At 46.0% G+C, this 13,969-nt stretch overlaps 1 protein-coding gene across 1 annotated transcript in view; it reads left to right on the top strand.

The window, feature by feature from the left end:
* bmpr1bb (bone morphogenetic protein receptor, type IBb) overlaps positions 1-13,969 on the top strand; it is a 67,642-nt gene that overhangs the window by 635 nt on the left and 53,038 nt on the right. Inside the window, exon 2 of the mRNA XM_010895666.5 lies at positions 3,302-3,366. The gene's annotated coding sequence lies outside the window, so the exon portion shown is untranslated. The remainder of the gene's footprint in view (positions 1-3,301; positions 3,367-13,969) is intronic.

Below are 13,969 nucleotides of genomic sequence, written 5' to 3'. Positions count from 1 at the left end.
TGGCCTACTATTTAAATACATATAGAACCGCAATCCTAGAAAAGAAATAACGCAAAATTATACTTGATCTATGCGTCATCTTGATGGTAATGATTATGACGACAAGTTACCAGCCATGGCCATAGATGTGTAGAGCTTATTGGGTGTTTGTGGTTAATCTGTGATCTTGTTTGCTGTCTACAAACACTCATTCTTCAATGACCATAAACACACCTTGTTATATATCTTCTCTAGTAAAATACAGTGCCAGTAGACAATATACACCTTGTTAACTGTCTCATTCAAAGTGTGTGCTAACAAATGAACTTTGTGATGTTGAAACGGCCTGATATTGATGGTTAGATCAGAAAGGCTTGAGTGACTAAAACAGGGTGGACCCGGCTTTAGGATAGGATATTGGCCAACTCTACTGTTTGGTCACAGCATGTGCATGCATGGGTGTGTCTGTGTGTGGGTGTTTGTGTGTCTCTGCGTGCGTTTGCGTGTTATGTTTGCATGTGAACCGCTGCCATGGCCGTGAGGCTGTAGTCTGGGTACACTGTCAGCACAGTGGCACAGGGTCAGAGGTAATATTCGACTGGACTGAAACCCTTTTCAAAGGCAAAGTTTGTGCCACAGTGCTTTTCTCTGTTCTCCAGTCTATCAGAGGACGCCACTGGATCAGATCGGATGTCATTACAACATAGGCCTCCGGCTCCTGATGTTGGGCCGGGCCAGAACACCCAGCTCTGCCATCCATGCCCAGCCTTAGATTTCATATTTCCCTTCACCTTGGAGATGGTCGTTCAAAACGCCGCCTCGTTCACTGTGTGGTACACTACTGTAGACTGGGGCCCAAAAGGGTCTCTTCAGAAGTAGTGCCCATTCTAATGAATAGGGTGCCATTTGGAAGCCAGAATACAGTCTCATTCTGTACAGAGAGGGTCATTGATGGAGTGCTGAGTGAGTGTGAATGTGTGTGGGCTAGCCACAAAGATCCCACCAACACCCAAGACTGGCAGCCCCCCCCCCCCCCCCCCCACACACACACACACACACACCAATAGCCTATGTAGATGTAGAGCTGGAGGGCCGTTGGCAAGCCTGTGTTTTTGTGGCCTACCACAGACTGGGAGTGTTTCAGTGTTGGACTCTGGCGTGTGCGTGTGTGTGTGTCTGGAGTTTAACTTGGGAGGTCTTGTCCTATAAAGGCAGTGGACTGCCGTGTGAAAATGACAGAGCGATTCAGGCTGAATGGCACAGCCACAGCGGTGATGATCAGGATTTGTTTTACATGTATTTCCTGTGGAGGAAAAGGGATGATGAGGAGGCAGTTGTCCGGTTAAGCTGAAAGATTGATTTACATAGTGTCTCATGGCCACACGCTGTAGGCTAATTGATTAGTGTCTCCCATCTAATCAACTGTTATGCCGTATAAGACAGAAGTAGGTCAACTTTGTTAATATGGATGTCTGCAGAGCCTGTGTGTGACAATAACCTGTGCTAAATACTGTTCGACAGATTCCCAAGTGTCTGGGCTAATACAAACCCTGTTCCATTAAAACCTCCACCGCACACATATGGTAGTCGTGGGTCTGAATTCGGGTCTGTCCTTAGGGCTAAGCTTAGCACGCTGCAACCCCTCACCCTGACTTCCTCTCTTATAATTACAGGAAGTGAGCTCAGCCAATCGGATGAGTTCCTGGGCGCATAATAACAAGCTGCTTGTCTTTGACAGAGATGGGGAGAGGGGGTGGGAAATGTGTTCAACCGGTGGTCATCTCGGAGTGTCAGGTTATAGAGCGACATACGCGTTGGTCCCATAACTAGGCTACTGCATAAAAGTGTTCCGGATGTTTTGAACAGAGAAAGTCCGATTTGATTGTGTGTTGTGCCGTGGTTTTTGTGTAAGGCAGCCAGGGGTCCAGACAGCCAGACAGAGGCCATACAGCTTCCTGAGCTGCTATGTCTCAGAGGAGAGGACAGCAGAAGGTGAAGGACGATATCAGGCCTCTTTCAATGTCTTTACCAGCCACTGAAACATCACAGTGTCTTTACGATTCCCCTCAGTTCCTGCTCTTTCTGCTGTTGACGAGGGGTGTGGGAGTAGATTTAATGTATCTCTTGTGCGAGTATGCACGTACGCATACACACACTTCAGAGCTCAGGAGCATTTGATACCGAAGCTTTACGCAGGTATGGCTTTTCCATTCATCCCACAATCCTTTTTCCTTCTCAGCGCCAATACTGTTGCTGGCTTTAGTCCCCAGACAATGTGAAGGAAAAACAATATTCCTTTCCCCATGTCACGTCCCAAGCCCAATGATACTGGGCTCCGCCTTGGTCTGCACCAGACTGTCCTCCCACAGGACCTCTAAGAGCCTGCTGGACATAGAGAAGAGGACAGATAAATGAAAGGCATTGAGTTTCATTATTGGGACAAGGAGGTAAAGAACTTAGCTTCGACAGAAACCTCAGCTTCACTTTCTCCTGCCTTTCTGTTAGTCTCTGTGGAGGAACTTAAATCCCCTCTGATTCCTGCAAGTGACATCTGTCCTGTCTGGATGACTGAGATTTCTACATCGGGTCATTGAAATGTTCAGATGTGGACATCAGCGCTGAATGAATGTTTCTGGACCGGTGTAATATTGACAATACTAGTATTCCTGAAGGAAAGCCTTATGGTCTCTGGTCAACCTCTGTCTGCTTCAGATCAGCAGTGAGGAGAGGGGAGGTGTAGGTTGGGGAGGAGATTGGGGGGAAGAGGAGGCCTCCCTCATCTTGTTCCACTTTCTAGTAATCCTCTCCTTTCCTTTAGGTTCAAGTTGGTCTTTGATAATTAGTAGTAATCCACTCCACCCCCCAGTTTCACTGTGAAGATTTCCAGCCTCTCTCCCTCTCTCTCTCTCTCCCTCTCTCTCTCTCTCTCTCTCTCTCTCTCCCTCCCTCTCGCTGTCTCTCTCTCTCTCTCTCTGTCTCTCTCGGTCTCTCCTTCCTGTTTCTCTCCGTCTCCTCATTCTCCCTCACTTTCTCCTTCTGTTGTTATTAATGAAAGGAGGAGGGAAGGAGGAATTACTTCAAGCTGCTTGCAGTGCGCTCATTGGCTGGAAGATATTTAACACGTTGAGAGAAACAATCCTCTTTTTATTGATGAAGTAACTGATGATGACGGAACGAAGGGAGAGGCATTTGTTGACATCCCTGGTGGGGAACTGTCTTGTGCTTTGCATATATTCTGACAAAGTGTATAAAACGTCTAGGCTTAAATTGGGAATATCTGAAAATGCAAGTCTTTTGTATGAATTGTCCCATTCTCTTCCAGGAGAGAAGAGCAGCAGTGACTGGATGACCATGAGGACAGACAGTACTCTGTCCCCTTCTTGGATGGTGAGTCAGATGTGAATGTATTTTTCTGCTTTGTTTTACTAAGTTGGGTGTTGTAGTAATTTGGTTGCTGTGTGTTGCGGTTGTGAGGTTTTTAGTGTTTGGTTTGCTCTGTTGTAATTGGTTGGTGTGTAGTGTTTAGGTGTTGGTTTGTAATTTATTAGTGTGGTTTTATGTAAGTGTGGTGAGTTTATTGTTTTGATGTTGTCTTGTTGGGATGTTGTCTTGGGGGGTGTGTAACATTTGGGTCTTGTAGTTTCTGGATGCTGTTTGTAGTGTTTAGGTGCTGTATTTAGTGTTTGCGTGGTGCGGTCGGTTGCCCTTTGTTGTGCTTGGGTGGCGTGTTTAGTGTTTGGGTGCCGTGTGTCGTATTTGGGTGGTAAGTATAGAAAGCTCATTGATCACCCTCCAGAGAAGCAACTAATTGACTAACAGCTGAGCATATTGATGAGGATGTAAGAGAAACCCCAGCGGTGCCCATGGAGCCAGCTCTGTGTACACGGCAGGCAGTTCCACAGTCATGCAGATCAATGCTCCAAGGACAATCCTGCTCAGTCTGTTGTTCGCTGGGTTTCCGTTTGTGTGACCAGCTGTTTGTGGCGTTAACACAGGGCTGACTGTTTCTGGCCAGTGTTTCCCCTAGGAACTCTTTCTGCAATGATGGTGAAAAAATGTGGGTGGGGAACAAGTGTGTGTCTGGTCTTCAACTAGCCCTGGTGTCTGGTTCTCTGACATGCTACTGAACTTAGGGCTGAAACAATGAATGGACAATGTCAAAAACATTTTTTTTTTTTTTTAAATGGCGTAGGCTGTGGCTACACCAGTAGAGTGACGTGTGTCACTCAGTTCTCAAACTTAAAACAAAAAAGGCAGTTTGTGGAAGAATGAGCACAGATGAACCCATAGGGCATGGAATCATGACTGATAAACGCACACTTAAGAGAAGACCATGAAGACAGTTTCAGGTTGAAGAGGGCCCAGCGCTATATGTTAATCTGAGACAAGTGTGCCATCATCTGCTTTTCAGAGTGTACGTTTTAGTGTGACTTCATGACGTGTTGTGTTTTGACGTGAGACATTGGTCATTTTGAATGCTTGATTGAGCTGGGCATTGACCTGACGCAACAACAAGCCTGTGGTCTATTTGAGCATGTGGAGTTTGTCAATAGTTGAGCCGCACCGGATGCTGTATTTAAAAGCATTACTCTTACTGATTGATCATGCCATGAGTGTCAATTTGTGAATTCTATATTTCTCTGCAATAGAATCTTTGAGGACAATACATCCCCAGTGAAAAAAAAGAATTCAATAGTATTGTGTAATGTTGTCTGAATATTTCAGTTAAGGCCGCCTGCTATGAAAGTCTCTGTGATGTTTCACCGTTCTCTATTGTTTTTTTTACCTCTATTACAGTCTACATTTTACCGGTTCATTATGCACACTGTGGCATTATGGATACATTCTAAAATGATATAACTGCTATTTGAAGTTGTTTTGAATAGAGCACTGGACAATATTAAGAAAACACAAACTATATTTAAAAAAAAAGAAATACATAGCAGCCGGGCTCCACTGCTGATCAGATGGATCCTTCAGGCTGTGTGATGGAGGGGTGTGAGCTGACCCTCTGTCTAGAGTTCAGCCCGCCATGGGAACTGGCGTGACTGACCAGAAGGTGACATGGCGTTGACAGTTGAGCCACTAGCACCAGCTAGTTGAACCGGTCGCTGAGCTAGCCCCAGTTCCGTTGCGGGTTGTATGGAGCTCCCAGAACAGCTGGATGTAGGATTACATGTCACTTAATGGTCCGCCGTAGCTCAGCGCAAAAAAAGGTTTAACGCTAATGGTATCAATTATTTCATATGCCTTTAACCAACACAATATATGTCTGTATTTGACAGTGCAGGCCTGAATGTCCTCTCTCTCCTTGATTTGCACACTTGTTGATTCCGTGGAGTTTAATGAGCATTCCTTAAGCAACGAGACGTGCCGCTACAGAACTGTCGTAAACAACGCAATGTGCTGACAACCCTTTGACAGCGATCCAGCAGTCAGACTCTGTTCTGTAGTCTTTAAAGAGACAATAGCTGTTTGTGTCGGTGAGCAGCTGTGGGGTGTGGACCAAGACGCTGCTCCAACTGTCATGATCTGATCCGGGGTCAGTTAAGTGACAGTCGCTGCTGAGAGGCTGTGGGGTGCAGATTGGACCGGTAGAGGAACCTGGTGTCATGAAAGCAAAGTGCGCTGTGGCGGTGAAGCGTTTAAGAATGCCAGGAATCTGTGTGTTAAAGTTCACACTGCATCTCTATCTGTGGGTAGATCATGGCAAATGGGAGACAGCTGTATCTGAGAGACCTGGGGCAAAGGAGAAAGTGACGGTAGTCAAATTGAGATTGATTTAATTGATGTTGAATTGCGCACACACACACTTTGTTTATATATGCTCTAACTCAGTGGGTTATTGAAATAGACAGACAGACAGACAGACAGACAGTGACCACCTTTCAGGGCACCTGTTTAAATTGCAACTGGAGAAGAGCTGTTAAAGTCTCTGTGTTGTTTCAGTAGGATTGATGGACCCGGCTGTAACCCTACACTGTTATTTCAGTCTAATCATTACATATCAGAAATACCATGATATGTTTTGTGTTTATTTTTTAGCTTGTGTCTTATCTGACATACCCCCACCCCCCTAAACAAACACCGACCCCCACCCTGAAGATTTGACTTCCCTCATTTATTTTCAAATCACGACTGGGAAGGTTTTTCATTCCTGTGGATTTCCCCCCTCTGAAAACACATGCATCACGTCTGACGTTGAACGGCCTTTGAAGAACCAATACGGCTCTAAATTCCTCACTGTCTTGGGCTGTAGTTGCAACCGACCCCGGCGCTTGTCCGCTAACTGCTTTTGACAGCAAGTGCCATTCTGACTGAAGTGGACGGAAAAACAGATAACATCTACAGTATTTCACCCCGGCTCATGTTGTTTCGCCTGCCAAACCTCTCTGTTTTTGATGACACCAAATGGATTTCACGTGTGCTTTTTATATAGATACAGGGTCTAGGGTGACCTGAGCCACGGGTTTCTGCGTTGAAATGTGAAGGGTGCCTACATCAAAGGTTTGCATACTGAAGTCCATTCCCGCTCTTCTGTTCTGGAGGAGACCCAGAGAGCTGCTTTTGCATGGATGCTATCTCGGGTTCACCGTCCGTTTTATCCCTGTCTGCTCTGGTTAATCTATTATTCACAGCCTGACTTCAATGCTGGTTACTAACAATGCAGAATGAAACACACCCAGATATGCAACCCTATAGAAAGTTCTACTCGGCTAACGTGTGGGATGGAGATGTTCAGGTGGCTTTGTGTTGTCAGTTTTTCTGGTGTCTGTGTAATCATAGGACTGTCTGGGTGTTGTCAGTTGTTCAGGTCTCTGTGTAATCAGAGGACTGTCTGGGTGTTGTCAGTTGTTCAAGTGTCTGTGTAATCAGAGGACTGTCTGGGTGTTGTCAGTTGTTCAGGTCTCTGTGTAATCAGAGGACTGTCTGGGTGTTGTCAGTTGTTCAAGTCTCTGTGTAATCAGAGGACTGTCTGGGTGTTGTCAGTTGTTCAAGTCTCTGTGTAATCAGAGGACTGTCTGGGTGTTGTCAGTTGTTCAGGTCTCTGTGTAATCAGAGGACTGTCTGTGTGTCGTTAGGTGTTCAGGTGTCTGTGTGTCGTTCAGGTAATTTAATCCACTAATTTAAGTACACTCCTGATATCGCTCTAACCTTGGCACTGTCCCGATATCACTGTCCCGATATCACTCTAACGTGGGCACTGTCCCGATATCACTCTAACCTGGGCACTGTCCCGATATCACTCTAACCTGGGCACTGTCCCGATATCACTCTAACCTGGGCACTGTCCCGATATCTCTCTAACCTGGGCACTGTCCCGATATCACTCTAACCTGGGCACTGTCCCGATATCACTCTAACCTGGGCACTGTCCCGATATCACTCTAACCTGGGCACTGTCCCGATATCTCTCTAACCTGGGCACTGTCCCGATATCTCTCTAACCTGGGCACTGTCCCGATATCTCTCTAACCTGGGCACTGTCCCGATATCTCTCTATCCTGGGCACTGTCCCGATATCTCTCTAACCTGGGCACTGTCCCGATATCACTCTTACCTGGGCACTGTCCCGATATCACTCTTACCTGGGCACTGTCCCGATATCTCTCTAACCTGGGCACTGTCCCGATATCTCTCTAACCTGGGCACTGTCCCGATATCACTCTATCCATGAGTCTCCTCATGTCACTCCAAACTGGAAACACTTTCCTGAATTTTTGTGAACATACATTTTATTAGATTTCTTAAGATGTTCTGACTACTATCATTGGGTCTCAGTTTCTTTTTGTTGACAATGAAATGATGCCTTCACCTAATAGAGCACATATTTACAGTTGTTTCACCAGCTAAGTAAACTAAGTATGACAAGAAAACAAATATTATTTACAGCAATACATTTGTAGAGAACAGTGTTTTGTCCTTGGGTTGATTGAGAAATTATCTTACGTTTTAGTATGCCTTGTCCTTTGGCAGGGTAGAATTCAGCCTGGCCGGTAAGGACTAGTGATGGGAAATTTGACTGTTTTTCCTGTCTCAGATCTTTGAGTCGTTCAGTGGAAAGCACAGATCCTTCGACTGATTTCATTAGTTTGAATCAGTAATGCCCAGAGCACCCCTTGACCCACAGCTGGTGAACAATAAACTGAAAACTAAAATCATCATTTTACCTACCAACATTTCCTTCAGAATACAAGGCTGTTGTCCGGGCCCCCTAACATATAGACAACATTGATATTGTCTGTGTATAGTCAGGTTTGATATTCCTATGTACTTTGGGGCCCCCCAAGCTATGGGATCTGTGAATCATACCCACCTTTCCCCATGTTAGCTATGGCCCTGGCAAATGTTGACATGTTTTAGACTTTTAAAAGGTGTAGTTTAAATGGGGTAGATTTATAACTATTTGGTATAAACATTTTATATGTTAATGCATTTTAAACTACAGTAATTTCTAGTTGCAGCATTGAAGTGTTTCCCTTGACAGCTGTGAGGCTGAGCAGCACAATTCACAGAGAATTTCACAAAATGTAATAATGAAATGGAAAGGTTTCCTATGCCCTCTGATCTCACATGAGTTTGGGGAGAGAGGTCTGTGTCAGTAGGTAGGGGGCCAGGCCACTTGATCCTCTGTATTTTTTTATATTGTCTTCAATGCTGCCAATAAACTGGAGTATATGCTTGCTTGTGAGGTAGCTTGTTTTTTGTGGAAGGATCTCTGATTTGACCTTTAAACGGCTGTTGTCCAAGTTATTCCCTCTGGAGGAGGGGTTAATGAGAGAGCAATATCAGGACAAGATTGATTCTGATGACCATTTGACCAAATCATAAAACGTATACAGTATCTCACAAAAGTGAGTCCACCCCTCACATTTTTGCAAATATTTGATTATATCTTTTCATGTGACAACACTGAAGAAATGACACTTTGCTACAATGTAAAGTAGTGAGTGTACAGCCTGTATAACAGTGTACATTTGCTGTCCCCTCAAAATAACACAACACACAGCCATTAATGTCTAAACCGCTGGCAACAAAGGTGAGTACACCCCTAAGTGAAAATTTCCAAATTGGGCCCAATTAGCCATTTTCCCTCCCCAGTGTCATGTGACTCGTTAGTGTTACAAGGTCTCAGGTGTGAATCGTGAGCAGGTGTGTTAAATTTGGTGTTATCGTTCTCACTGGTCACTGGAAGTTCAACATGGTACCACATGGCAAAGAACTCTCTGAGGATCTGAAAAAAAGTATTGTTGCTCTACATAAAGATGTTGTTTAACAGGACAGGTTCCACTCAGAACAGGCCTCGTCATGGCCGACCAAAGACGTTGAGTTCACGTGCTTAGCGTCATATCCAGAGGTTGTCTTTGGGAAATAGACGTATGAGTGCTGCCAGCATTGCTGCAGAGGTTGAAGGGGTGGGGTGTCAGCCTGTCAGTGTTAAGACCATATGCCGCACACTGCATCAAATTGGTCTGCATGGCTGTCGTCCCAGAAGGAAGCCTCTTCTAAAGATGATGCACAAGAAAGCCTGCAAACACTTTGCTGAAGACAAGCAGACTAAGGACATGGATTACTGGAACCATGTCCAGTGGTCTGATGAGACCAAGATAAACTTATTTGGTTCAGATGGTGTCAAGCATGTGTGGTGTGTGTGGCGGCAACCAGGAAAGGAGTAAAAAGACAAGTGTGTCTTGCCTACAGTCCAGCATGGACACTCTAATGACTGTCCTTAAGTCATATGACCCCTTAAGTGTGGTTACGGCCTTGTGACCAGTACCAAAGGACAGTCATGTTCTTTTGCGATTAGGCCCTACTGACACGCTCCAAGTAAAGTGGTATCTCTGCTGCCTGAGATTTGAGATGTTCTTTGGCTGCTTTTTAGCCCCATTTATCATAGAGGCTGTCCTTTTATGTTTCTATTTTCGGTCTCTTTCTGTCTCTCTGTCTCTTTGCCAGGGCTGAAGGAAAGGAAGCTATAAAGCTTCAGATATTTCTTACAGTAACACAGAATAATCCCCAATCATCATATTCCTGGAACACAAATCCGCATGACGCACCAACTAAACAGCAGTGCGTCCCCCTGTGTGTTTCTCTCCCTCATTTATGTCTGTCTGCCTGTCTCTCAATCCACCCATCTTCCCCACCTGCATGTTCGCTGATTCAGAGCTAGGAGCCAAGCTGACCAGATCAATCCTTCATTTGTCTTTCGTTACGTCTTTGTACTTTCCTACCACGTACTAATCCTCCGTCCAGCTGTGCCAGTTGGCCTTTCTTCTCCTGCTTTCTCTCTCCCTCCCTCACTCTCTCTCTGTCTTTCACTCTCTCTCTGATTGCTGGACTGCCGTACGAGTGCCTAGGTAGAGTATAGGAGCCAGGTTTCAGATTACGTATGACTCACATTCTGTATGGCTGGCACAGTCTGAAGCCTGGCTGGTTACTCCAGGTGACACATCAGGATACAGCTGAGAAATACACTCTTTTACATGGGGTTCATATCACTGTTGTGGTCTTTGAAAAAGAATAGTAATTTAAGTTGTGATTTTGATCTATTGGGAAATGTGTTTGGTCTACTCATGTGGAAGACGCGAGATGTCACTGATCACCTACTGGAAACACGCTGAAGAGGGGTGTCACTTCATTATCATAGATTACCATGACAGCCGTCCTTAGCAACTCCTACTGTGTTCTACATCTGTTCTGCTTATAATAGTGTTCTACAGGAGTTAAGAATGTTTCAGAAAGTGTTGGTTTTCACAAGTAAAGGAGATATTTTTTTCTTAACTGATAATGTAAAAGTAAAAAAGTGACACATTTTTATTTCACAAAGTTTTGTGTGACACAACCGTTAGACTTGATTATGGTCTCTGCATTTTTTTGATTATTAGGATTTTTAATTCAATGAATTCTCTGAAAAACATTTTCTTTAACTTCCTTTTCGATGTAGAGCTACATGTATTAGCAATGGCATTTAGCATAGTTTGAGGTCCCAAGCAGCATACCTTCGCTAAAATTAATCAAGAATAAGAGCAAATGGAATTATTTAAAAAGTGGGAATATGGTTTACTTGTGTAATAAAATTGCTACAGTCAATATAGCATATCATTATGTTCCAGATAGTATTTCTGTAAAAGAAGAAGAAAATAAGTCTTGACTGGGGATACCTTATTACATTCGGGGCCCAAAACAAAATCAGTTGGGAGCCGCTGACCTAAAGGAATCACCTGGGAACTTTTGGCTTTCTGCTGTGTTTCTGTTAAGTGTGGAGGGGAAGTGTCTGAACAGCTGCTCTGCCCTCTCCCTCCACCTGCGTTCTGTAGCTCCGGCTGCAGCACCGTAGGGCTGCAGTACAGTAGTCCTCTTGTACTTTCCTTAAAGATCAGCTTCAATTAATGAGCATCTCAGCGCTGGGCCTGGGAGTCTCGCTGGCAGGAAATTGGAGGATAAGCTGCTTTTGTGTCAAAGGGCCAACATTCTGTGGGTTTATTGGTTTCCTCATTCTCATTTGAGCTGGGTACCTGAACCGACACACACACACACACACGCACACACACACTGCTGCCATTAGATGTGTTATCCCCCCCACTTACAGAGTTTTGTTAGTATTAAGGTGACAGGGGCCTGTCTCAGTGTTAAGGTGACAGGGGCTGTCTCAGTGTTAAGGTGACAGGGGCTGTCTCAGTGTTAAGGTGACAGGGGCTGTCTCAGTGTTAAGGTGTCAGGGGCTGTCTCAGTGTTAAGGCACTTTGGACAGGATCTGGTGGCTGTTCATTATTTTACATCTATAACACACTCCCAAATGATGCCCTAACTGAGCTGGGCTGGGCAGGTCCCTGGAACCAGAGCAGAGTGGGAGGCAAGGTGAGGGGATGGGGAGAGGGCCATGGGTCGGGCTGAGGTCCACAGAAAAGCCTCCAATGTGAGCATGAGTGGAACTCCCAGGGTTTTCAAAACAAGCCTTATACATACCTGGACAACTGAGAGCATGGAAAAACCACTCCCCGATCCAGGCTGCAAACACACAAACTCTCACACACACACACACACACACACACGGGTACACTCACACGCAACATTTCGAGAACACACACGCACGCAACACAACCGCGGGCACGCTTCCTCCACACCCCTGAGCAGCAGCTGGGCTGGTCAGACTTTTAAACCCCGAGAAATAATAAGAATAATGTTAACTAAATACAAGGGAGAACACTCGCCCTCCCCTCGTGTCTGAAGGCCAACACGTGTCCGCTGTAGAAAAGCACAGCGCTTTACTGAAACCTGGTCATTCATCACAGGCTTTAAGGCGTCAGTCACTGCTGACAAGGCCGGCGGCGGGAGGTGGAGGGCTGCACTCGGCTGAACTGTACTGGAATGGGCTGTCTGCCCTTATGATGGGTGGGTGCTGGTGGGTGCTGGTGTTATTCTGGGCTTGGGGAAGGAGCCCGCTTGTGTGTCTTATGCCCGGCTCCATAATGTATTAACTTGACTAGACTTGTGTTTGAACGATTTAAAGTCCCCTGCTGGTCAGTGGGCCGTATTTGGCAGCTTGACAACCCTTGACCTCAAGTAGTGTAGCCTGGGAAAATGCTCATCGTTGAGCCCTTGAGTGGTTAAGTCAGGTGTGTTTGCCTAAAGGCTACAACAACAATGAGTTCAGTTGGTGGTTCTTGAAGACATTTTCATTGAAGTCATTTTACGCATGCTCTTATCCAGAGCTACTTGCAGTTTGCCATTTTTGTATTGGCCCCCTGTGTGTATTGACCCCACAACCCTGCCTGTTTAAACTCCAATATTCTATCAAATGATCTGCATGGAACCACTAGGACCTGTGGGCCACAGTTGGAGAAAGAGTCCACCAGTTCTGTAAATAGTGGACACGGTCCCCCAACCAGCCTTCCCTCCCATCCAACCAGCCAGCCTCCCTCCCAACCCGCCTGCCAGTCTCCCTCCCAGCCAGCCAGCGTCCTTCCCATCCATCAAACCAGCCTCCATCCCTTCCAACCAGCCAGCCAGCCTCCTTCCCATCCAACCTGCCAACCAGTCTTCCTCCCTTCCTCTCTCTCAACCAGCCAGCCCGCCTCCCTCCCTCCCCGCCAGTCAGCCAGCCTCCCTCCGAAACATCCAACCGACAAGCCTCCTTCACTCCTAACCAGCCAGCCTGTGAACCAGCCAGCCAAGATGTCTACTAACTGTGACTTGGTCTTGAGCCTGACTAGATAGTCCTGGGGGATTTAAATGGAGCGCAAGCCTAAAATGTTACCTCCATTCTGTGGTCCTGCGGAATGGGGTGCATAAAAGAGGTAGAGGTGGATCTACCTCTTTTATCTACTGAAACCCCCTTGGATTCTGGTACTGGGTTCCTAGCCTGTCTGTGTAAACAGATCTGGAATATCACTCCTGTTGGTATGTGATTGTATATGTTCCTGTGTGTGTATTTCCAAAGGAACCCCATTCCCAGCTGTCACGCTCGTATTGTGGTCAGACATTTTAGACTCCATCAGCATTGGGAAATTGGAATCATTTTTACTTGCTAGGAGAAATTAGGAAGTGGAAATGCCAAACTGTAGAACCCCTAACTTTGTAAATGGATGAATGGCTGCAGAACATGGGGCATTTGTGGAGACCGAGCAACTGATCCGTTAAATGTTCTGCAGAAGTAATCCGAGTGCCCTGACTCGCCACCGACCCATCTCCCCTGATGTGGGGGCACGTATGTGGCACGGTTAGAGCGGGGTCACTGTGGTCCTGACAAGCTAACCCCCCCCCCATCAGACACAGAGGCGTATCTCAGTGCATCCAATCGGTTCATCCTCCGCTGTCTTTGAGCATTAGACACAGGGCGAGGGGCAGCTGTCTGAATACTGCTCTGCTCTGGGCTGGCTGTCTGAATACTGCTCTGCTCTGGGCTGGCTGTCTGCGTGTAACGTGTTGGGCGTGGAGAACGCGTGTCATGTGTTTAGTTTTACTGACTGGGCCAGGAGGGTCGGGCTGA

This window comes from Esox lucius, chromosome 14 (assembly GCF_011004845.1).
Source record: "Esox lucius isolate fEsoLuc1 chromosome 14, fEsoLuc1.pri, whole genome shotgun sequence".
In the NCBI taxonomy this organism is placed as follows: domain Eukaryota; kingdom Metazoa; phylum Chordata; class Actinopteri; order Esociformes; family Esocidae; genus Esox; species Esox lucius.
The sequence above is the reverse complement of the archived record's forward strand: the minus strand, read 5'-3'. Positions and strand labels throughout refer to the sequence as shown.